General features: G+C 40.6%; 1 protein-coding gene and 1 pseudogene across 4 annotated transcripts in view; both read left to right on the plus strand.

Moving 5' to 3' along the window:
* The window catches only part of ADAMTS20 (ADAM metallopeptidase with thrombospondin type 1 motif 20), a 218,532-nt gene that overhangs the window by 190,519 nt on the left and 4,371 nt on the right, over positions 1–23,642 (plus strand). The gene's annotated exons all lie outside the window — the stretch shown is intronic.
* LOC109559203 (dnaJ homolog subfamily A member 3, mitochondrial pseudogene) lies at positions 20,973–23,445 on the plus strand (annotated as a pseudogene).

Here is a 23,642-nt window from a genome sequence, read left to right on the forward strand (position 1 = left end):
GTATGTCACTAGATTTGGTATGCTGTGTTGAGAATTTTTTGTCTGTTTACAGAAAAGATAGTGGCTTATCATTTTCTTTTTTTGTGATGCCTTTGTCCGGTTTTGGTATCAGGGAAATACTGGCTTCATAGAATAAATTGGTAAGTACACCCCCGCTTCTAGTTTTTTGGAAGAGTTTGTGAAAAAGTAATGTTTGGTGGGATTCACCAGCAAAGCCATCTGAGCTTGGGCTTTTCTTTTTGAATGTTGTTTTATTTACTAATTCAATCTCTTTATTTATTGTGGATTTTTTCAGATTTTCTAGCTCTTAAGTCTATTTTGGTAGTTTTTTTCCCGTAGGAGTTTGTCCATTTCATCAAAGTTATCTAAATTGTTGGCTTACAATTGTCCATAGTACTGCCTTATAATCCTTTATAGTCCTGTAAGGTTTGCAGTTGTTCCTGATTTCAGTGATTTGAATCTCCTCTCTTTTCTTGATTTTGTTCTTTTCAAAAAACCAACTTTTGATTTTGCTGATTTTCTCTGTAATTTTTCTCATTTGTTTCTTCAGTTTCCACTCTATTCATTATCATTTCTTTCCTTCTGCTTGCTTTAGATTTAATTTGCTCCCCCCTCCCCACCTTTTTTTTTTTTTTCAGTGCTTAAGGTAGAAGTTTAGGTCATTGGAATGAGAGCCTTTTTATCTTTTAATATGGGCATTTACAACTATAAATTCCCCTTTAAATACTTCTTTTGCAGCATTCCTGAAGTTTTGGTGTTGTGCATTCATTTTTATTCATCTTGAGTGTTTTCTATTATCATTTGTGATGTCTTATTCGACTCACTGGTTATCTAAGAGTGTGGTGGTTTTGTTCTTGCATCACTGAGTCTTGTCTGACTCTTTGCAACCCCATGGACTGCAGCACACCAGGCTTACCTGTCCTTCACTATCTCCCAGAGTTTGCTCAAATTCATATCCATTGACTCAGTGATGTTATCTAATCTTCTCATCCTCTGTTGTGAATTTCCCACATTTCCTTCTGTTACTGATTTCTACTTTCATTCCATTGTGGTTGGAAAATACATTTTGTATTATTCAATCTTTTGAAATTTATTGAGGCTTGTTTTATAGCATAGCATATGGCTATCCTGGAAAATGTGCAGTGTGTGCTTGGAAAGAATGTGTGTTCTGTTGTTGTTGGGTGAAGTGTTCTCTGGATGTCTGTCAGGGCTAGTTGGTTTAAAGTATTGTTCAACTCTTCCATTTCCTTGTTGATCTCCCTAGTTATTTTATCTATTGAAACTGCAGTTATTATTGCTGAATTATCTACTTCTCACATCAATCTTTTAGTTTCATTTACTTTGTATGTAATTTATTTGAGATTTTTATTGCACATGATTGTCTGTTTATAATTGTCATAATTTCCTGATATATTGACACTTTTGTCTTTATAAAACGTTCCCTTTTATCTGTAGTATCATTTTATGTTTTAAAGTCTAATTTATCCGATATTATAGTGGCAACTCAGCTTGTTTATAGTACGTGGTATATATATTTTCCTCCCATTTGCTTTTGACTTATATAATTCCGACTCTTAATACTGTCTCCTACAGAGAGCATTTTGTTGAATTTCTGCCATTTGATTGGACTGTTTAATGCTATTATTGATATATCTGTATCTTTGCCATTTGCCATTTTGTTTTTTATATGTCATATCATTTCTGTCCCCTTTTTCTGTTTTTTAAAAATTCAGTGAATGTTTTCAAGTGTAACATTTTAATTTCTTTAATAATTTTCTCACTATGTTTTTTTAATTTAATTTAATTTTTAAAACTTTACAATATTGTATTAGTTTTGCCAAATATCGAAATGAATCCGCCACAGGTATACCCGCGTTCCCCATCCTGAACCCTCCTCCCTCTTCCCTCCCCTACCCTCCCTCTGGGTCGTCCCAGTGCACCAGCCCCAAGCATCCAGTACCGTGCATCGAACCTGGACTGGCAACTCGTTTCATACATGATATTATACATGTTTCAATGCTATTCTCCCAAATCTCCCCACCCTCTCCCTCTCCCACAGAGTCCATAAGACTGATCTATACATCAGTGTCTCTTTTGCTGTCTCGTACACAGGGTTTTTGTTACCATCTTTCTAAATTCCATATATATGCGTTAGTATACTGTATTGGTGTTTTTCTTTCTGGCTTACTTCACTCTGTATAATAGGTTCCAGTTTCATCCATCTCATTAGAACTGACAGCAAACATTATCCTCAATGGTGAAAAATTGAAAGCATTTCCTCTAAAGTCAGGAACAAGACAAGGGTGCCCACTTTCACCATTACTATTCAACATAGTTTTGGAAGTTTTGGCCACAGCAATCAGAGCAGAAAAAGAAATAAAAGGAATCCAAATTGGAAAAGAAGAAGTAAAACTCTCACTGTTTGCAGATGACATGATCCTTTACATAGAAAACCCTAAAGACTCCACCAGAAAATTACTAGAACTAGTCAATGACTATAGTAAAGTTGCAGGATATAAAATCAACACACAGAAATCCCTTGCATTCCTATACACTAATAATGAGAAAACTGAAAGAGAAATTAAGGAAACAATTCCATTCACCATTGCAATGGAAAGAATAAAATACTTAGGAATATATCTACCTAAAGAAACTAAAGACCTATATATAGAAAACTCACTATGTTTTTAATTGCTTTCTTAATAGTTGCTCTAGGGCTTATAGTGTACATCTGAATAGAATTTACTCCAGATTTATGTTACCTAATTGCAGTGACATAGAAGTATTACTCCTACATATACTTTTTGCCCTTTCCTTTTCTGTTGTTGTATTTGTAACGTATACACCATCTAACCTATATAACAAACCCACAATACATTTTTATAATATTACTTTATATAATTTGGGGCTTCCCTTGTGGCTTAGCTGGTAAAGAATCCACCTGCAATGCAGGAGACCTGGGTTCGATCCCTGGGTTAGGAAAATCCCCTGGAGAAGGGAAAGGTACCCACTCCAGTATTCTGGCCTAGAGAATTCCATGGACTGTATAGTCCATGGGGTTGCAAAGAGTCAGACACGAGTGAGCAACTTTCACTTTCACTATATAATTTTATATCTTTTAGAGGTAAGAAATGAGAGAACTTTCATAGAAGAAATTTCATAGAGTTTTTTTTTGTGTGTGTGAAACTTTTTGCTTCTCTTCATTTCCTCCTGTGGATTTCAGTTATCAGCTGCTTTCATTTAATTATTCCCAATCATCTTTGGTTCCACCTGCTTCATTTGTGGCAATCTTTTCAAGTATGTTAAATTTCTGTATGTGTGCTAAGTCGCTTCAGTCATATCTGACTCTTTGCAACCTATGCACCATAGCCAGCAGACTCCTCTGTCTGTGGCATTCTCTAGGCAAGTATACTGGAGGTTGCCATGCCCTTCTCCAGAGGATCTTCCCCACCCAGAGATCAAACCAGTGTCTCTTACATCTCCTGCATTGGCAGGTGGGTTCTTTACTACTAGCGCCACCTGGGAAGCCCACATTTCTGTATATTACTGGTCAATGGTATAATTACATACATGCTGGTTTAAACAATTACTTTTAAATAAGTTGAGAATAAAGAAACATACAATTATAATGTCTTTTATAGTTGCTATTGATGAAATTATCTTTACTTGTATGCTTTACTTCTGTGGCAACTTTAAATTCATTCCCTAAGTCTGTGAGTCTATATATGCCATCCCACTGTCCTCTGGCTTCTAGATGAACAACAGAACTCAGCAATTTATCTTACTGAGATTCCCATATATGTGCTTATTTTTCTGTAGATGCTCTCAGATTTTTTCCTTTGTTTTTGACTTTCAGCATCTTTCTTGTGATATATTTGGATATGGATCTCTTTGTGTCTACTCACTTGGAATCCGTTGACTTCTTAGATGTGTAGATTAATGTAGTTTCACCAAACTTACAAAATTTTCAGCCAGGATTTCTTCAAATATATTATCTGGTCCTTTTGGTACTTCCATCATCCATGGTTTTGTGTACTTATGGTGTCCCTCATTTCTCTGAGGCTCTATTCATTTTTCTTCATTTTTTTTTTTTTTGCTACTTTTTCAGCTTGTTTCATCACTATTGGTATCTTTTCAAGTTTGCTGATTCTTCTGCCAGCTCCAATCTGCTGGTTGATCCCCTCTAGTGAAATTTTATTTTGGTTATTGTACTTTTCAGCTCCAGAATTATCCTTTACGTCTTTTTATAAATATAATGTTTATCTCTTTAGTGATACTCTCTTTTGATGAGACATTATTATCATACTTTTCTTACTTTTTTAAACATGGATTTTCTTTAGTTCTTTGGACATATTTTTAATAGCTGCTTTGAATCTTTATCTGCACACTCTGACATCTGAAACCTCTCAAAGGCAGTTTCTGCTGCCTTTTCTGCCGTTATATGAGTCATCCTTTCCAGTTTCTTTGCATGTGTCACAATTTTTTGTTGAAAATGGATCATTTTAGATAGTATATTTTAGCAACAGTGGATGCTAAATTTCCCTTCCCCTTTAGGATTTGTTGTTTGCTTAGTTGTTTATTTGTTTAGCTCCTTGACTGGGCTATTTCAGTGACATCTATTTCCCCTGTGATATGTAGCCTTTAGTGTCACTCCTCAGAGGGCTCAGCCTGGGACATGTACACAGTCACCCAATCCTTCTGGAAAGACAGTGTTTTTAGCTGGGCTGTCTTTGATGAAGTTTCTAGCTGGTCTGCCTCCACTGATATCACACTCAACTCTTACCCACTACTAATTGGTAGATGATGGCTCTGTTCTTTCAATAACATCCTGGAGGCATAAATTACTCTATGGTCTGAGCCAATTAAACTCAAGCCCCAGGGCCAGCGTAGGCTTATAGGTCAGTCTTTGAGGTCAGGTCAGAAAAACCTCAAAAAGAGACATTCTTAGCTATCTCTTTCCCTGATTTTCTCTGTTAAACTGAGATCTGACCTACTGTTTTGCTTGTTGCTCTCATCCAGTTACTCCCATGCTCCTCTTAACTACACACCACTAAAATCTTTTCTTTTTTTTTTTTTCAATAGCCCCTTTAGGCTTGAACTTTCTCATTTTCTGTCCCAAATACTCAGGCTACTTAAGAAAATCTGTGAAACTCTCTTTTCTTACAACTTGATTTTTCCCTGAGGAAGAGCCTTTGCACCCATTCTGTGGATTGAGTGGGTAGATCCCACTTTGCAGATCTAGATCCCCAGTCTATAAGCAGAATGCTGGGTCAGGATATTATTCCCTGGTCTTCTCAGCTTGTACTGCTCAGCATGAAACCTGTGCCCTACCAGTGATTTTAAGTGGGAATGATTCAGGCCTTGAGTTCTTGGCCAACATTGCCTGGGGCAGATCTCCTGACCACTCAGTAAGGACTGAGTGGTGGACAGGAGCTGCAGATCTCTGTAGTTCTTACCTCTGATCCAGCTTCTGTAGCACAGAGCTGGGTGAGATGAGGAGGGCTGGTGTCCTGCCTGCCTCCTGCTGCCCTTGACATATACCCTGGAGAAAGCTTATCCCTAACAGAGAGCTGGGGGAAATAAAATCCTCTATTCTTAGCTGTACCCATGAAGAGTGGAGCTATCATCTTGCTGAGGTGGGGAAAAGAGAAGACAGGCCATAGACAGGTCATGGTTCAAATGTCACAGATGCTTACTCTTCTAACCTATATTTCATAGATTTTCTTGAATGTTTCTCCAACTGTTGTATAACCTTAGGATGATTTCAGTCAGTACAGTCACTCAGTCATGTCCGACTCTTTGCGACCCCTTGAATCGCAGCACGCCAAGCCTCCCTGTCCATTACCAACTCCCGGTGTTCACCCAGACTCATGTCCATCGAGTCAGTGATGCCATCCAGCCATCTCCTCCTCTGTCATCCCCTTCTCCTCCTGCCCCCAATCCCTCCCAGCATCAGAGTCTTTTCCAATGAGTCAACTCTTCGCATGAGGTGGCCAAAGTACTGGAGTTTCAGCTTTAGCATCACTCCTTCCAAAGAAATCCCAGGGCTGATCTCCTTCAGAATGGACTGGTTGGATCTCCTTGCAGTCCAAGGGACTCTCAAGAGTCTACTCCAACACCACAGTTCAAAAGCATCAATTCTTCAGTGCTCAGCTTTCTTCACAGTCCAACTCTCACATCCATACATGACCACTGGAAAAACCATAGCCTTGACTAGATGAACCTTTGTTGGCAAAGTAATGTCTCTGCTTTTGAATATGCTGTCTAGGTTGGTCATAACTTTCCTTCCAAGGACTAAGCGCCTGTTAATTTCATGGCTGCAGTCACCATCTGCAGTGATTTTGGAGCCCAGAAAAATAAAGTCTGACACTATTTCCACTGTTTACCCATCTATTCCCATGAAGTGATGGGACCGGATGCCATGATCTTCGCTTTCTGAATGTTGAGCTTTAAGCCAACTTTTTCACTCTCCTCTTTCACTTTCATCAAGAGGCTTTTTAGTTCCTCTTCACTTTCTGCCATAAGGGTGGTGTCATCTGCATATCTGAGGTTATTGATATTTCTCCCGGAATTCTTGATTCCAGCTTGTGTTTCTTCCAGTCCAGCGTTTCTCATGATGTACTCTGCATAGAAGTTAAATAAGCAGGGTGACAATATACAGCCTTGACGTACTCCTTTTCCTATTTGGAACAGGTCTGTAGTTCCATGTCCAGTTCTAACTGTTGCTTCCTGACCTGCATACAGATTTCTCAAGAAGCAGATCAGGTGGTCTGGTATTCCCATCTCTTTCAGAATTTTCCACAGTTTATTGTGATCCACACAGTCAAAGGCTTTGGCATAGTCAATAAAGCAGAAATAGATGTTTTTCTGGAACTCTCTTGCTTTTTCCATGATCCAGAGGATGTTGGCAATTTGATCTCTGGTTCCTCTGCCTTTTCTAAAACCAGCTTGAACATCAGGAAGTTCACGGTTCACATATTGCTGAAGCCTGGCTTGGAGAATTTTGAGCGTTAGTTTACTAGCATGTGAGATGAGTGCAATTGTGCGGTAGTTTGAGCATTCTTTGGCATTGCCTTTCTTTGGGATTGGAATGAAAACTGACCTTTTCCAGTCCTGTGGCCACTGCTGAGTTTTCCACATTTGCTGGCATATTGAGTGCAGCACTTTCACAGCATCATCTTTCAGGATTTGGAATAGCTCAACTGGAATTCCATCACCTCCACTAGCTTTGTTCGTAGTGATGCTTTCTAAGGCCCACTTGACTTCACATTCCAGGATGTCTGGCTCTAGGTCAGTGGTCACACCATCGTGATTATCTGGGTCGTGAAGCTCTTTTTTGTACAGTTCTGTGTATTCTTGCCATCTCTTCTTAATATCTTCTGCTTCTGTTAGGTCCATACTATTTCTGTCCTTTATCGAGCCCATCTTTGCATGAAATGTTCCCTTGGTATCTCTAATTTTCTTGAAGAGATCTTTAGTCTTTCCCATTCTGTTGTTTTCCTCTATTTCTTTGCATTGATCACTGAAGAAGGCTTTCTTATCTCTTCTTGCTATTCTTTGGAACTCTGCATTCAGATGCTTATATCTTTCCTTTTCTCCTTTGCTTTTCGCTTCTCTTCTTTTCACAGCTGTTTGTAAGGCCTACCCAGACAGCCATTTTGCTTTTTTGCATTTCTTTTCCATGGGGATGGTCTTGATCCCTGTCTCCTGTACAGTGTCACGAACCTCATTCCATAGTTCATCAGGCACTTTATCTATCTGATCTAGTCCCTTAAATCTATTTCTCACTTCCACTGTATAATCATAAGGGATTTGATTTAGGTCATACCTGAATGGTCTAGTGGTTTTCCCTACTTTCTTCAATTTAAGTCTGAATTTGGCAATAAGGAGTTCATGATCTGAGCCACAGACAGCTCCCGGTCTTGTTTTTGCTGACTGTATAGAGCTTCTCCATCTTTGGCTGCAAAGAATATAATCAATCTGATTTCGGTGTTGACCATCTGGTGATATCCATGTGTAGAGTCTTCTCTTGTGTTGTTGGAAGAGGGTGTTTGTTATGACCAGTGCATTTTCTTGGCAAAACTCTATTAGTCTTTGCCATGCTTCATTCCTTATTCCAAGGCCAAATTTGCCTGTTACTCCAGGTGTTTCTTGACTTCCTACTTTTGCATTCCAGTCCCCTATAATGAAAAAGACATCTTTTTGGGGTGTTAGTTCTAAAAGGTCTTGTAGGTCTTCATAGAACTGTACAACTTCAGCTTCTTCAGCATTACTGGTTGGGGCGTAGACTTGGATTACTGTGATATTGAATGGTTTGCCTTGGAAACGAACAGAGATCATTCTGTCGTTTTTGAGATTGCATCCAAGTACTGCATTTCGGACTCTTTTGTTGACCATGATGGCTACTCCATTTCTTCTGAGGGATTCCTGCCCGCAGTAGTAGATATAATGGTCATCTGAGTTAAATTCACCCATTCCAGTCCATTTTAGTTCACTGATTCCTAGAATGTCGACATTCACTCTTGGCAACTCTTGTTTGACCACTTCCAATTTGCCTTGATTCATGGACCTGACATTCCAGGTTCCTATGCAATATTGCTCTTTATAGCATCGGACCTTGCTTCTATCACCAGTCACATCCACAGCTGGGTATTGTTTTTGCTTTGGCTCCATCCCTTCATTCTTTCTGGAGTTATTTCTCCACTGATCTTCAGTAGCATATTGGGCACCTAATGACCTGCAGAGTTCCTCTTTCAGTATCCAATCATTTTGCCTTTTCATACTGTTCATGGGGTTCACAAGGCAAGAATACTGAAGTGGTTTGCCATTCCCTTCTCCAGTGGACCACATTCTGTCAGATCTCTCCACCATGACCCGCCCATCTTGGGTTGCCCCATGGGCATGGCTTAGTTTCATTGAGTTAGACAAGGCTGTGGTCCTAGTGTGATTAGATTGACTAGTTTTCTGTGAGTATGGTTTCAGTGTGTCTGCCCTCTGATGCCCTCTTGCAACACCTACCATCTTACTTGGGTTTCTCTTACCTTGGGCGTGGGGTATCTCTCCAGGGCTGCTCCAGCAAAGCGCAGCCACTGCTCCTTACCTTGGACGAGGGGTATCTCCTCACCACCACCCTTCCTGACCTTCAACATGGGATAGCTCCTCTAGGCCCTCCTGCGCCCACACAGCCACTGCTCCTTGGACGTGGGGTTGGTCCTCCTGGCCGCTGCCCCTGGCCTCAGGCGTGGGGTTGCTCCTCCCGGCTGCAGCCCCTGGCCCCGGGCTTGGGGGCATGGGGTAGCTCTTCCTGGCCGCGGCCCCTGACCTCGGATGCTGGGTAGCTCCTCTTGGTTGCCCCCCTGACCTCGGATGCGGGGTAGCTCCTCTTGGCCATGCCTGCGCCGTCGCAGCCTGGCACTCTCAGACGCTGCCCCTGACCTCGGACATATTCCAAGGCCGTGGGGTAACTCCTCTTGGACGTGGGGTAACTCCTCTTGGCCACCACCCTTCAGGCATGGGGTCCTCCCGGCTTCTGCCCCTGACCTCGGCCATGGGGGAGCTCCTCACAGCCGTGCTTAGTGGGCCAGTCGCAGCTGCCTGTGCTTAGTGCGCTGGTGATTTCAAGAGAATTTAAATGGTTGTTGTATTTTATAATTTTTTTATTGCTTGAAATGAAACATTTTGTTCTGAGATAACCATTGACATGTAGCTCTAAGAAATAATACAGGGATCCCATGTACCCAGTATCCCCAAATGGTAACATCTTATAGGATTATAGTATAATATTGCAACTAGGATATTGACATCACTACATCAAGATACAGAACATTTTCATCATCACAAGGACTTTATAATGACAACTACTCCCCTTGCACCACCAGCTTCACCTTATCCTCTAGAAACCACTAATCTAGTCTTCCTTTCCATAATTTTTGTCTTTTTTTGTCTTTTATATAAGTAGAATCATATTAGTACATATGTCTGTAACTTCTAGCATTTTGAAGAGTGGTGATAGTGAATATGCTTTAATTGCTTCTGATCTTAGGGGGAAAGCAGTCAAACTTCCATCATTAACTGAATTGTTGGCTACAGACTTTTGGTATGTTTTCTTTATCAAGTTGAGGAAATTCCCCTCTATTCCTGTCTTTCCCTATGTTTCACTCTTTAGTCCACAGGTCTCTTCAAATTGTCGTTCCAAAAGTGCTCCCTCTCTTGGCTCTGTTTTTTAAGGTAGATAACTTTTCAGAGGAATCTCAAGTTCTCACTCAATCTTTAAGCCTGGTCAGCTTGATTCATGTCCATTCTTCTCTTTCTCTCCTTCTCTCATGTTGGTCTACCAGACGATTGGTCTCTCTCCAAGATGATGACTCTCTGACCTACATCTTTTATTTAGTTCTTTTCCCAGGACTGTGTTTCCCCTGATGAACTCCCCCTTCTGAAGTTTTATATTGCATCTCTTTGAACACCTGCTCTAAGGTCAAGGATGTGTAATCTTAAACTTTTACTGCTCTAAACAATCTTTTCCCTCATATATGTATTTTTAAATAACATTTCCATTTTTACTCTTTTAAATGGAGATTATTCATTCTCCAATGACCAACTCATGTCAAGACTGGTCAGCTTTGTCCAATAATCCATTTTCCTTCTAATCTCTTCCTTTTGGTCATGTACTTGATATGATCAGAGAGAAGGAAATTGAAGATGCCACCTAGAGATGTGAAGAGTCTGCTACAAGGTACCATCATTTTGGGAAGATCATGAAGTTCTGGAAAGCTGGTCCTTTGTATAACATGTTGAATTGAATAAGGTCTGGAAAATGAGAAGATGTATGACATATGTTCACATAGAGACTTGTAAACAAACATTTATGGCTGTGCTCAGTCACTCAGTTGTGTCCGACTCTTTGTGATCCCATGGACTATACCTCTGTTCATGGGATTTCCCGGGAAAGAATGTTGGAGTGAGTTGCCATTTCCTTCTCCAGGAGTCTTCTCAACTCAGATACTGAACCCTTGTCTCTTGCATCTCTTGCAGATTCTTTACCCCTGCACCACCTCAGAAGCCCCTGGTCAATGAGACATCAATAAATTTCACAGGAAACTGATACACAAGTAATAAATGGTCATTTTCCCCTACAATATCTTGAGAGAGTTTGTAGTTATAAACTAGGTAACCCCAGTTTACAGTTGGAGAAAGAGACACTCTGTGTCAACAACCTTTCTAAGATCCTTGAGAAAGTCAAAGGCAGCATCATTATAGTAATAAAATGCTCCTCCTGCTCATCAAGGTGAGATGTCTTCCCCACAGAGTTCTCTAGGCATTTCTGGAACACAAAGCTTTATTTCCAAAATTAGATGTTACTGGGCATAAGTATGTGCTGCCAAAAAAAGATATACCCATTTTTTTCCCAGTCTGTGTCCAATTGCCTGAAGTTACTGTTACTAAGAGTACAAACTGCCCAGTATTCTTGAAGATATTCTGTCAAATATATAAACCAGATTCTGTGTTAATTTATACAACATTTTCATGAATACTCTCCAGATGTTTAATGTCACAGAAAGAACTTATTCTGTTGTTTAGCATTCATCCAAACCACATCCTCTGTGTTTGCATATGACAGGGCACCCCAGGACATAAATGCTAAAAAGAGAATGGACACATATGGCAATATTCAGGGAAAATAAACTTTGCCACATTGTAATATAAGATGAAGTTAAGGAGTGTGATGTGACTTTAGAATACATATATCAAAAGTGAAGTGAAGTAAAATGTTTGGTACTTTTCACAGAGCCACAAAAAAGAGAAATCCCCAATGTGTATCTCTTTATCTATTTTGTAATTAATATTGATTATACGAGAACAGGAGAAATGCCCAGTGCCAAAGGATCATGGCCAGCATACATTTTGAGTATTTGGAGCCAGTTTTTAAATATTTTGAATGTGTATCCTTTGTTATAATGTGTCGAGTTAGATATATATGCATACCCTTTTGATTATATTGCTTAGATCCTCTTTCTCCTTATTCTTGTCCTCTTGACCTATCTTGTTGCTAAAAGTGGTATATTACAATTTCCTATTATTAGGGTGTTTCTACCTATGTCTCCTTTCATCTCCTGTAGTTATGCTTCATAAAAGTAGCTGTGTTATTTGGTGTATAATATTCATGTGCTATATCTTCATTGTGGATCATGGTTTTCAGCACTTCCTTGTCATGTTTTCCTGATTTCAGACTTGAATTCTATTTTACATTATCAGGATTTGCTTCACTTGCTCTCTTTTTATGCCCAGTTTCCAGGTATACTCTTGCATGCATGTGTGTGTGCAAAGTCACCTCAGTCATGTGCAACTCTTTCCAACCCTGTGAACTATAACCCCACCAGGCTCCTCTGTCCATGGGATTTTACACACAAGAATACTGGAGTGGATTGCCATGTCCCTTTCCAGGGTATCTTCTTGACCCAGGGATCAAACCCACATCTCTTCTGTCTCCTGCATTGGCAGGCAGGTTCTTTAGCACTGGCACTACTTGGGAAGTCCGTGTAGTCTTGCACATCCTTTTTTTTTTAATTAATTAATTTATTTTAATTTTTTTAAGACAATCACCGTAAGTCAGCACAGTAATTCTCTCTTCACTGCCGCACATACTTTTAATTTTTGCTTTTCTGAGTCACTTTGTTTGAAATGTGTTTCTTACATATAGAATGTAGTTGGGTTTTGCTTTCAAGTCAATTGGAATGTTTTTTTCTTTAGATGTTATATCCATTCACATTTTAAATTGAAAAAGCTAACAGTAAAATTGCCTTTATTAGTATACAGTTTGAAACATGTATGCAAATTCATGTTGTTAGCACCATAATCTGAATATAGAACAACTCCCTCACACTTCCTCCATGGAGTCAATTCCTTCCTCCCACCTACCTCCTGGTAAACACTGATCTTTTCTTCATTGCTTTAATTTTGCATTTTCTGGGATGACATAGAAATGTCATAGAAATGAAGTCACACAATGTGTAACCTCTTGAGATTGGCCTCCTTCTCATTACATTGGTCAATGTAATGCTTTTGAGGTCCATCTGTTTTTTGCATGCTGCATGTGTCAATAATTTGTTCCTTTTCATTGCTAAGCATTGTTTCATCAATCAGATATCATACAGTTATCCTACAGTGTTCATTTGTTGGAAGAAAATGGGTTGTTTATAGAATTTGGAAATTATGGATAGAGTGGATATGCTCATTTGTGTACAGATTTTTGTGTGTACATGTATTTTCATTTCTCTGGGATAAATGCCTGTGAGTGAGATTGTAGGGTCATATGGTATATGTATGTTTAACTTTATAGGAAACTTGCAAACTAGTTTATTTTTGTTGTTTTAATTTATTTTTAATTGAAGAATAACTGCTCTACAATGTTGTATTGGTTTTCACTGTACGGCCATGTGAATCAGTCATGAGTATACATGTATCCCGGCCTTCTTGGACCTCCCTCCTACCCACCCCCCATCCAAACTGTTTGATACAGTGACTGTACCATTTTAAAATTCCCATCAGCAAAGATTAAATTTCTAGTTGTTTTTCTTCTTTGTTAGCACTTAGTATTGTCAAGTTTTTTATTTCTCCATCTTCAGTGATATCTTTTTGTAGTTTTAATTTATATTTCACTAATAATGTTAAGGCAACCCACTCTAGTATTCTTGCCTGGAGAATCCCAGGGACAGAGGAGCCTAGTGGGCTGCCGTCTACGGGGTCGCACAGAGTCGGGCACGACTGAAGCGACTTAGCAGCAGCAGCAGCAATAATGTTAAGCATCTTTCATGTGCTTATTTGTCATCTGAGTATCCTTTTTGGTAAAGTGTATATCCAAGTCTTTTCTCATCTAAACAATTAAGTTGTTTGTTTCCTAATTGTCCATTAATGTTTATAGTTTTGACAGTTCTTTTTTTAAAATTAGTTAATTAATTTTTGGCTTCCCTGGGTCTTTGTTGCTGCTCATCAGCTTTCTCTAGCTGTGGTGGCAGGGGTTTCTCTCTAGTTGTGGTGTGTGTTCTTCTCATTGCAGTGGTTTATCTTGTCGTCGAGTATGGGCTCCAAGTGCATGGGCTTAGTTGCCCCATGGCATGTGGAATCTTCTTACACCAAGGAGCAAATCTTTCTACATCTGTGTCCCCTGCATTGGCAGGCAGATTCTTATCCACTGTACTACCAGGGAAGTCCTGAGAGTTCTGTATATAGTCTGGATACAAATCTTTTGTTGTATATAAGGTTTGCAAATGTTTCACTCATGGTCTGGACCTTATCTCTTCTTTTTCTTTAGTGTCTTACACTTAAGTGGAGGTTTTAAAGTTTAATGAATTCAAATTTACCATTTTTTTTTTCTTTATGACATTTAGTGTCATATTTAAGAACTCTTTGACTTAGTCCAAGTTACAAAGATTTTCTGCATGTTTTCTTAAAAAAATTTATAGTTGTATGTTTTACATCTAGACCTATGATTGATTTTGAACTAATTTTGTATGAAGTTGGAAGAGTTTTGCCTATAGACATCCAATTGTCCTAACACCACTTGTTGAGAAGGCAGTTGTTTCTCTCCTTTCCACCTTTGTCAAAAATCAAATGGAGGGGACTTCCTTGGTGGTTCAGTGTTTAAGAATCTGTGCTTCCAATGCAGTGGCTACAGGTTCTATCTCTAGTCAGGGAACTAAGATTCCACTTGCCATGTGGTGTGGCATGTGTCAATTGCACATATTTTGAGTCTATTTCTGACTCTCTGTTCTGATCCATGTCTCTCTCTCACCATCACAGCACTGCCTTGGTTATGATAGCTTTATGTTTGGGTGTGGATGTGTGTGTGTGCTCAGTTGCATCTGACTCTTTGACCCCATGGACCATAGCCTGATAGGCTCCTCTGTCCGTAGAATTTTCCAGGCAAGAATACTGGAGCATGTTGCCATTTCTTACTCCAGGAGATTTTCCCATCCCAGGGATTAAACCCACATCTCTTATATCTCCTGCATTGGCAGGCAGGTTCTTTAACACTAGCACCACCTGTGACAGCTTTATGCTCACATGTGTGCTAAATTGTGTCTGGCTCGATTGTGTCTGGCTCTTTGCATCCCTATGGACTGAAGCCTAGCAGGCCCCTCTGTCCATGGGGTTCTCCAGGCAAGAATACTGAAGTGGGTTGCCATGCCCTTTTCCAGTGATAGCCTTATAATAAGTGTTAAAACAAGGTAGTGTGGGTCCTTTAACTTTATTCTTTTTTTTTCAAACTTGTTTTAATTATTTTAATTTCTTTATAAAAGAAATATAAATATAAAGTTATATAAATTTTAGAATCAGTTCTCTTTTTGGAATTGCATTGGATCCCTTTCATAGTAAAATAGATGGGACAAACTTTATTTATTTTTTTTTCTAATTTTATTTTATTTTTAAACTTTACATAATTGTATTAGTTTTGCCAAATATCAAAATGAATCCGCCACAGGTATACATGTGTTCCCCATCCTGAACCCTCCTCCTTCCTCCCTCCCCATACCATCCCTCTGGGTCATCCCAGTGCACTAGCCCCAAGCATCCAGTATCGTGCATCGAACCTGGACTGGCAACTCGTTTCTTACATGATATTTTACATGTTTCAATGCCATTCTCCCAAATCTTCCCACCCTCTCCCTCTCCCACAGAGTCCATAAGACTGTTCTATACATCAGTGTCTCTTTTGCTGTCTCGTACACAGGGTTATTGTTACCATCTTTCTAAATTCCATATATATGCGTTAGTATACTGTATTTATGTTTTTCCTTCTGGCTTACTTCACTCTGTATAATAGGCTCCAGTTTCATCCACCTCATTAGAACTGATTCAAATGTATTCTTTTGAATGGCTGAGTAATACTCCATTGTGTATATGTACCACAGCTTGTTCATCCATTCATCTGCTGATGGACATCTAGGTTGCTTCCATGTCCTGGCTATTATAAACAGTGCTGCGATGAACATTGGGGTACACGTGTCTCTTTCCCTTCTGGTTTCCTCAGTGTGTATGCCCAGCAGTGGGATTGCTGGATCATAAGGCAGTTCTATTTCCAGTTTTTTAAGGAATCTCCACACTGTTCTGGCCACAGCAATCAGAGCAGAAAAAGAAATAAAAGGAATCCAAATTGGAAAAGAAGAAGTAAAACTCTCACTATTTGCAGATGACATGATCCTCTACATAGAAAACCCTAAAGATTCCACCAGAAAATTACTAGAAATAATCAATGACTATAGTAAAGTTGCAGGATATAAAATCAACACACAGAAATCCCTTGCATTCCTATACACTAATAATGAGAAAACAGAAAGAGAAATTAAGGAAACAATTCCATTCACCATTGCAACGGAAAGAATAAAATACTAAGGAATATATCTACCTAAAGAAACTAAAGACCTATATATAGAAAACTATAAAACACTGGTGAAAGAAATCAAAGAGGACACTAAGAGATGGAGAAATATACCATGTTCATGGATTGGAAGAATCAATATAGTGAAAATGAGTATACTACCCAAAGCAATTTATAGATTCAACGCAATCCCTATCAAGCTACCAACAGTATTCTTAACAGAGCTAGAACAAATAGTTTCACAATTTGTATGGAAATACAAAAAACCTCGAATAGCCAAAGCGATCTTGAGAAAGAAGAATGGAACTGGAGGAATCAACCTACCTGACTTCAGGCTCTACTACAAAGCCACAGTTATCAAGACAGTATGGTACTGGCACAAAGACAGAAATATTGATCAATGGAATAAAATAGAAAGCCCAGAGATAAATCCACACACATATGGACACCTTATCTTTGACAAAGGAGGCAAGAATATACAATGGATTAAAGACAATCTCTTTAACAAGTGGTGCTGGGAAATCTGGTCAGCCACTTGTAAAAGAATGAAACTAGACCACTTTCTAACACCATACACAAAAATAAACTCAAAGTGGATTAAAGATCTAAACGTAAGACCAGAAACCATAAAACTCCTAGAGGAGAACATAGGCAAAACACTCTCCGACATACATCACAGCAGGATCCTCTATGACCCACCTCCCAGAATATTGGAAATAAAAGCAAAAATAAACAAATGGGACCTAATTAACCTTAAAAGCTTCTGCACATCAAAGGAAACTATTAGCAAGGTGAAAAGACAGCCTTCAGAATGGGAGAAAATAATAGCAAATGAAGCAACTGACAAACAATTAATCTCAAAAATATACAAGCAACTCCTACAGCTCAACTCCAGAAAAATAAATGACCCAATCAAAAAATGGGCCAAAGAACTAAATAGACATTTCTCCAATGAAGACATACAGATGGCTAACAAACACATGAAAAGATGCTCAACATCACTCATTATCAGAGAAATGCAAATCTAAACCACTATGAGGTACCATTTCACACCAGTCAGAATGGCTGCGATCCAAAAGTCTACAAATAATAAATGCTGGAGAGGGTGTGGAGAAAAGGGAACCCTCTTACACTGTTGGTGGGAATGCAAACTAGTACAGCCACTATGGGGACAAACTTTAAAACTGTAAAACCTAATGACATAATGGGGATGTATGAACCAAGCAGTCAGTCCAAGAAGTGGAACTTTAAAGCTTGCATCTATTTCTGTGCTTTCCCTCTGTATCCATAAGTATATTTTCCTTTAATGAAGCTAATTATTCAAGGAAGACATTCCTATTTGTTGAAATCTTAGTTCTTTGGAATCACCTTACTTCCACTTGTGATTCATCTTGTCACTGGAAGGTTTTCTTTTTTGTCTACCCTCACACACTTCCCTTCCTCTTGACTCCTACCTCTGGCAACCATCAGTCCATGCTTCCCTTCTCAGATCAAGACTAAGACCTTTCTCTGTACTCCCATAGTTGTTGTTATTCAGTCACCAAGTCGTGTCTGACTCTTTGTGACCCCATGGACTGCAGCACATCAGGCTTTCTTGTCTCTCAGCATCTCCCAGAGTTGTCTTCTGATTTCATGGCTGCAGTCAATGTCTGCAGTGATTTTAGAGCCCAAGAAGAGGAAATCAGTCACTGCTTCCACCTTTTCCCCTTCTGTTTGCCATGAAGTGATGGGCCGGTTGCTATGATCTTAGTTTTTTAACTATTTCATTTTAAGCTGGCCTTTTCACTCTTCTCCTTCACCCTCATCAAGAGGTTGTTTTGTTCCTCTTCACTTTCTGCCATTAGAGTGGTACCATCCACATATCTGAGGTTGTTGGTGTTTCTCCTGGTAATCTTGATTCCAGCTTGTAATTCATCCAACCCAGCATTTCTCATGATGTGCTCGGCTTATAAGTTATATAAACAGGGTGACAGTAAATAGGCCTTATCGTACTCCTTTCTCAATCTTGAACCAGTCAGTTGTTCTGTATAAGATTCTAACTGTTGCTTCTTGACCGGCATACAGGTTTCTTAAGAGACCGGTAAGATGGTTTGGTATTCCTGTCTCTTTAAGAGTTTTCCACAGTTTGTTATTATCCACAGAGTTGAAGGCTTTAGCACAGTGAATGCAACAGAGGTAGATGTTTTTCTAGAATCCCCTTGCTTTCTCTGTGATCCAGCAAATGTTGGCAATTTGGTCTCTGGTTCCTCTGCCTTTTCTAAACCCAGCTTGAACATCTGGAAGTTCTCAGTTCACATAATGCTGAAGCCTAGCATGCAGGATTTTAAGCATAACATTACTAGCATGGGAGATGAGTGCAATTGTTTGGTGGTTTGAACATTCTTTAGTACTGCCCTTCTTGGGAATTGAGATAAGGATTGACCTTTCCACTCCTGTGGCTACTTGACACCAAGTCTGCCACTCAGTTTTGAACAAATGAATGAAATGTATTTTTACCTCAATTGATATCATCCCCAGTTTCAGATGATCTGTTTTTCTACTTCTTAGTACCATTATGTAGCTTTTGAAGAAGGACTAAAGACGTAAGCAAAGCTCTTGAAAATTAATCTGGAGGAAAGAAGCAATAGATATTTCTAGACCCAACTGATTGTGTTAATGACCACTTGACTCTCTCATTACTCAGTTGGATTTTTTTTCTTTCACTTCCAGTGTATATACATTTGAATGCTTCCCAGCAGGGTTGAGCAGGGAGGTAAACGATAAATATTAAGTTGTGAAAATACTGCAAGACACAACAAGGGTGCCATAAATGGTTAGTTACAGAAGAGCTACTTCACAGAATATATTTCCATTTCTTTTGTTTGGCAAGAAGCTGACTTATGAGTTAATGTGGGATTAAGTATTTAGTCCAAAACCTGTATCAGATGACTAAGTATCAAATAGTAGAATATATCCTTAGAATTAGTTTTAATTTAAATATTTACTAATATAAAATTCTGATGTGTCTAGTGTTAATGTCATTCATTATCACAAGTATAAAGGGTTTAGATATGTATTTATATATTAACTTTTATGATGCTAAAATTTAATATTTATAATATTGCACTTAATTCATCCATTTAAAAACACTTTCTGAGTACCTGAATGGGCCTTCCTGATGGCTCAGATAGTAAAGAATCTGCCTGCAATGCAGGCCTTTTCTTCATATAAAATCTAACACCTCTGACATACCCTAAAGTCTCTGCATAATTTGGCTGCTGCCTACCTCCCTAATGGGCTTCCCTGGTAGCTCAGCTGGTAAAGAATCCACCTGCAATGCAGGAAACCCCAGTTCAATTCCTTGGTTGGGAAGATCTGCTGGAGAAGGGATAGGCTACCCACTCCAGTATTCTTTGGCTTCCCTGGTGGCTCAGCTGGTAAAGAATCCTCCTGCAATGTGTAAGACCTGGGTTTGATTCCTGGGTTGGGAAGATCCTCTGGAGGAGGGCGTGGCAACCCATTCCAATATTCTTGCCTGGAGAATCCCCATAGACAGAGGAGTCTGGAGGACTATAGTCCATGGGGTCGCAAAGAGTTGGACATGACTAAGTGACTAAGCACACACACACACTGGGCTCCTAGGCCTTCTTTTGGAATCTAGGATTACATCAATGAAGCAAACATACAGGTATTTTAAATTCCATAACCAAATGATGTATATAATAATAAACTTTCTTTGGAATTTATCTAAAACAAATTATTTCTGTTTTGGGGAAAATTCTGCATATATTATCATTGTATTATAAATACATTTGAATCTATTTTGATTTTAAATAAGTATGTGATTGATAAGAAATATAACTTAATAAACTGAATTGATACATAATTTTTAGCAATTGTAGTAATTGATATTACAAATATATGTGAAATCTATTTTACTTTTGCTTTCATGAAAGACAATATTTCCCGTCACATAACATAATCCTTAATGTTTTATCACAGTTTTGCTCAAGATTCCTGTGCCCTAGGCCACAGAATATTGTGATGTGATCTAAGACTGGCCTAATATAGCTCTAAATCTATATGTATATTGAACATTGGCATAGGCTTAGTTAGCATTCATTAAATACTTCAGCTTTTCAGTTTGTGATTCTGTACTGTGAGATCATATACATGAATGCCACAAATTTTATCCATTTTAGTCATGTGCTTTCTTACTTAACAGATATTTAAAGTTTAGTTTTTAACAGTGATAGTCTAGAATATTTTGACATAAAATGGTTCTTGTGTCTTGAAAATAATTAGACCATAATGCCACTAGGGGGCTCACATACCATGTGTGTAATTCATGTGGTATCACATATCTGCATAACACTTTTGGGTACTTAAAAGGATGTGATAGCTGGGACCATAATACTATATTCAATAGTTTTTGTGTGATAGATGTAAGGGCACAATAACAGAAGGAAATACATTAAATAGATGTAACTTATCAGTGAAATTAGCAGTGAGAGGTCAAAAATTGAAACTGGATAAATGCTAGTCTGGTACCAGTCCCTATGACGCCCCTTCTATCTAGACTTGCTGTTGCTGATGCTATAGGAATGTAAGCTCCAAGTGTCCCCGGGCCAAGATGGCGGCGCGGCGCTCCACACACTGGTTGCTGGTGGCTGTGGGGACCCCGCGGCTGCCGGCTGCAGCGGGGAGAGGGGCCCGGCCGCCCATGGCGGGCGTGGTGGGGCGTCGCTGGGTCGCAATTTGAGCGTCACCGCCTTCCCGCCTTCCCTGGGAGGTCGCGGTCCCGGGGCGCTGCTGACATTGAGACCCGGTGTCAGCTTCACAGGAGTAAAACGGTACCCTTTTGTTTGTACTGCCTCCTTCCACACGAGCACCCATTTGGCTAAAGAAGATTATTACCAGATACTAGGAGTGCCCCGGAACGCCAGCCAGAAGGAGATCAAGAAAGTCTATTACCAGCTTGCCAAGAAATATCACCCAGACACGAATAAGGATGATCCCAAAGCCAAGGAGAAGTTCTCCCAGCTGGCAGAGGCCTATGAGGTCCTGAGTGATGAAGTGAAGAGGAAACAGTATGACACCTATGGCTCCGCTGGCTTCGATCCTGGGGCCGGCAGCTCTGGGCAGAGCTACTGGAAAGGAGGTCCCACGGTTGACCCAGAGGAGCTCTTCAGAAAGATCTTTGGGGAGTTCTCATCCTCCTCTTTTGGCGATTTCCAGAGTGTGTTCAATCAGCCTCAGGAGTACATCATGGACTTGACGTTCAATCAAGCTGCCAAGGGCGTCAACAAGGAGTTCACCGTGAACATCACTGACACCTGTGAGCGGTGTGATGGCAAAGGGAACGAGCCCGGCACCAAAGTTCAGCACTGCCACTACTGCGGTGGCTCCGGCATGGAAACCATAAACACAGGCCCTTTTGTGATGCGCTCCACGTGTCGGAGGTGTGGTGGCCTGGGCTCCATTATCACGTCTCCCTGTGTGGTGTGCAGAGGAGGAGGACAGGCTAAGCAGAAGAAGAAGGTGGTGATCCCCATGCCTGCCGGAGTTGAGGATGGCCAGACTGTGAGGATGCCTGTAGGAAAACGAGAAATTTTCATCACATTCAGGGTGCAGAAAAGCCCTGTGTTCCGGAGGGACGGCGCAGACATCCACTCAGACCTCTTCATCTCCATAGCTCAGGCCATCCTCGGGGGCACCGCCAGAACAGAGGGCCTGTACGAGACCATCAACGTGACGATCCCCCCTGGGACTCAGTCAGATCAGAAGATTCGGATGAGTGGGAAGGGCATCCCGCGGATTAACAGTTATGGCTACAGAGACCACTACATTCACATCAAGATCAGAGTTCCCAAGAGACTGACAAGCCGGCAGCAGAGCCTGATCCTGAGCTACGCGGAGGACGAGACCGACGTGGAGGGGACAGTGAACGGCGTCACCAACACAAGCACTGGAAAACGGTCCACTGGGAACTAGGCAGGGAGCAGCAGCACCTCCTCGTGGCCAGAGCACCTTGGACGCAGGAGGATTCCCCACGGCAGCACTGAGCCCCTGCCTGCAGAGGCCTCCGGGCCGCCTTGGCAACAGCAAACTCTCGTGACCACGCAGCTCTTCACGGAAGGTCACTGCGGACGGGACAGACCCTGGGCAGTCAGGCATGGCTGGCCTCAGGGCTGGTAGTTTCCTGTCTGTGGGTAGGTAACTTGGCCTCTTCAGGCTCTGGCAAAGTCAGAGGGCTGGACACTTCCTGCAGAGCTGAAACTCTTAATTTGGAACTGAATGTGGTTAAAGAATTAAAGGCCATGCTTACAGCTTGAAAATGAAGCCTTAAGCTGCACCAAGTTGTGACGTGATTGATTTCCCTCTCAGCAAACCTCCGGGACGTTCCAGAATGAGTCTTTCCTGACAGGTTGTCCTTTCCGGGAACCTGGGGCACATGCCCCGCTGGTGTCACCCACCCTTCAGCTGGAGTTGGTTTTAATTCCCAAAGGTACTGAGCAGCTGGAACCTGGGGGCCTGGGGCCTGGGGTGATGCCTAGAGGACAGTCCCTGCAGAGGCCACTCTTGATCACATGGGCTGTGATCTCCGTCAGGACGGACAGGGTGGCCCTGTCCCCCGACAGTGGAGTTGTGTTGTTCTAAGGCACGCGTAAGTGGGGCTCCTGCCCTTCTGCTGGACCACAGCTGGCATGGCCTGGGGCTGACGGAGGGCCTCTCAACCCCAGCCCTGCCCCGCTGCTATCAGGGCCTTGGGTCTCACCACTCACTACTGACTTGTTTTCAGACGTATGTTTAAATTATTCAATGCTGAGAATCATTGTCTTTTCCCGTGCGAGTGTTTGTTCAGAGGAGAACGTAGTCTCAGCAATCGAAGGTTCTCCAGCATCCAGCCAGACCAAGCACCATTTCCCAGCCTTGGCTTCTGGGACGTGCAGGTTCCCCTGTGTTTCTAGATCCCCCCGCTGTGGCAAGACAGGCTAATGGAGAACCCTTCTGACTAGTGTCTTTTCTGTTTCCCCCCCATAATTTACTAAAATAAAGCATCTGCTAGTGTCTGCTCTAAGAATGTAAAATGATTCTGTATCAATGTAAATAAGATTATCTACTGCAAAGAGATATTTAAAACCTGAAAAAAAAAAAAAAAAGTAATGTAAGCTCTAGCTGTCAATCGCTAGAGTCCAAGGACTGGACAGAATTACTCTTCAACAAATAACACAATCTGGCATTATTTCAGTTTTCCCTTGTAATTGAGAAGATTTATTTGTAATAA

The sequence above is a fragment of the Bos indicus genome, chromosome 5, assembly GCF_029378745.1.
Source record: "Bos indicus isolate NIAB-ARS_2022 breed Sahiwal x Tharparkar chromosome 5, NIAB-ARS_B.indTharparkar_mat_pri_1.0, whole genome shotgun sequence".
NCBI lineage: Eukaryota > Metazoa > Chordata > Mammalia > Artiodactyla > Bovidae > Bos > Bos indicus.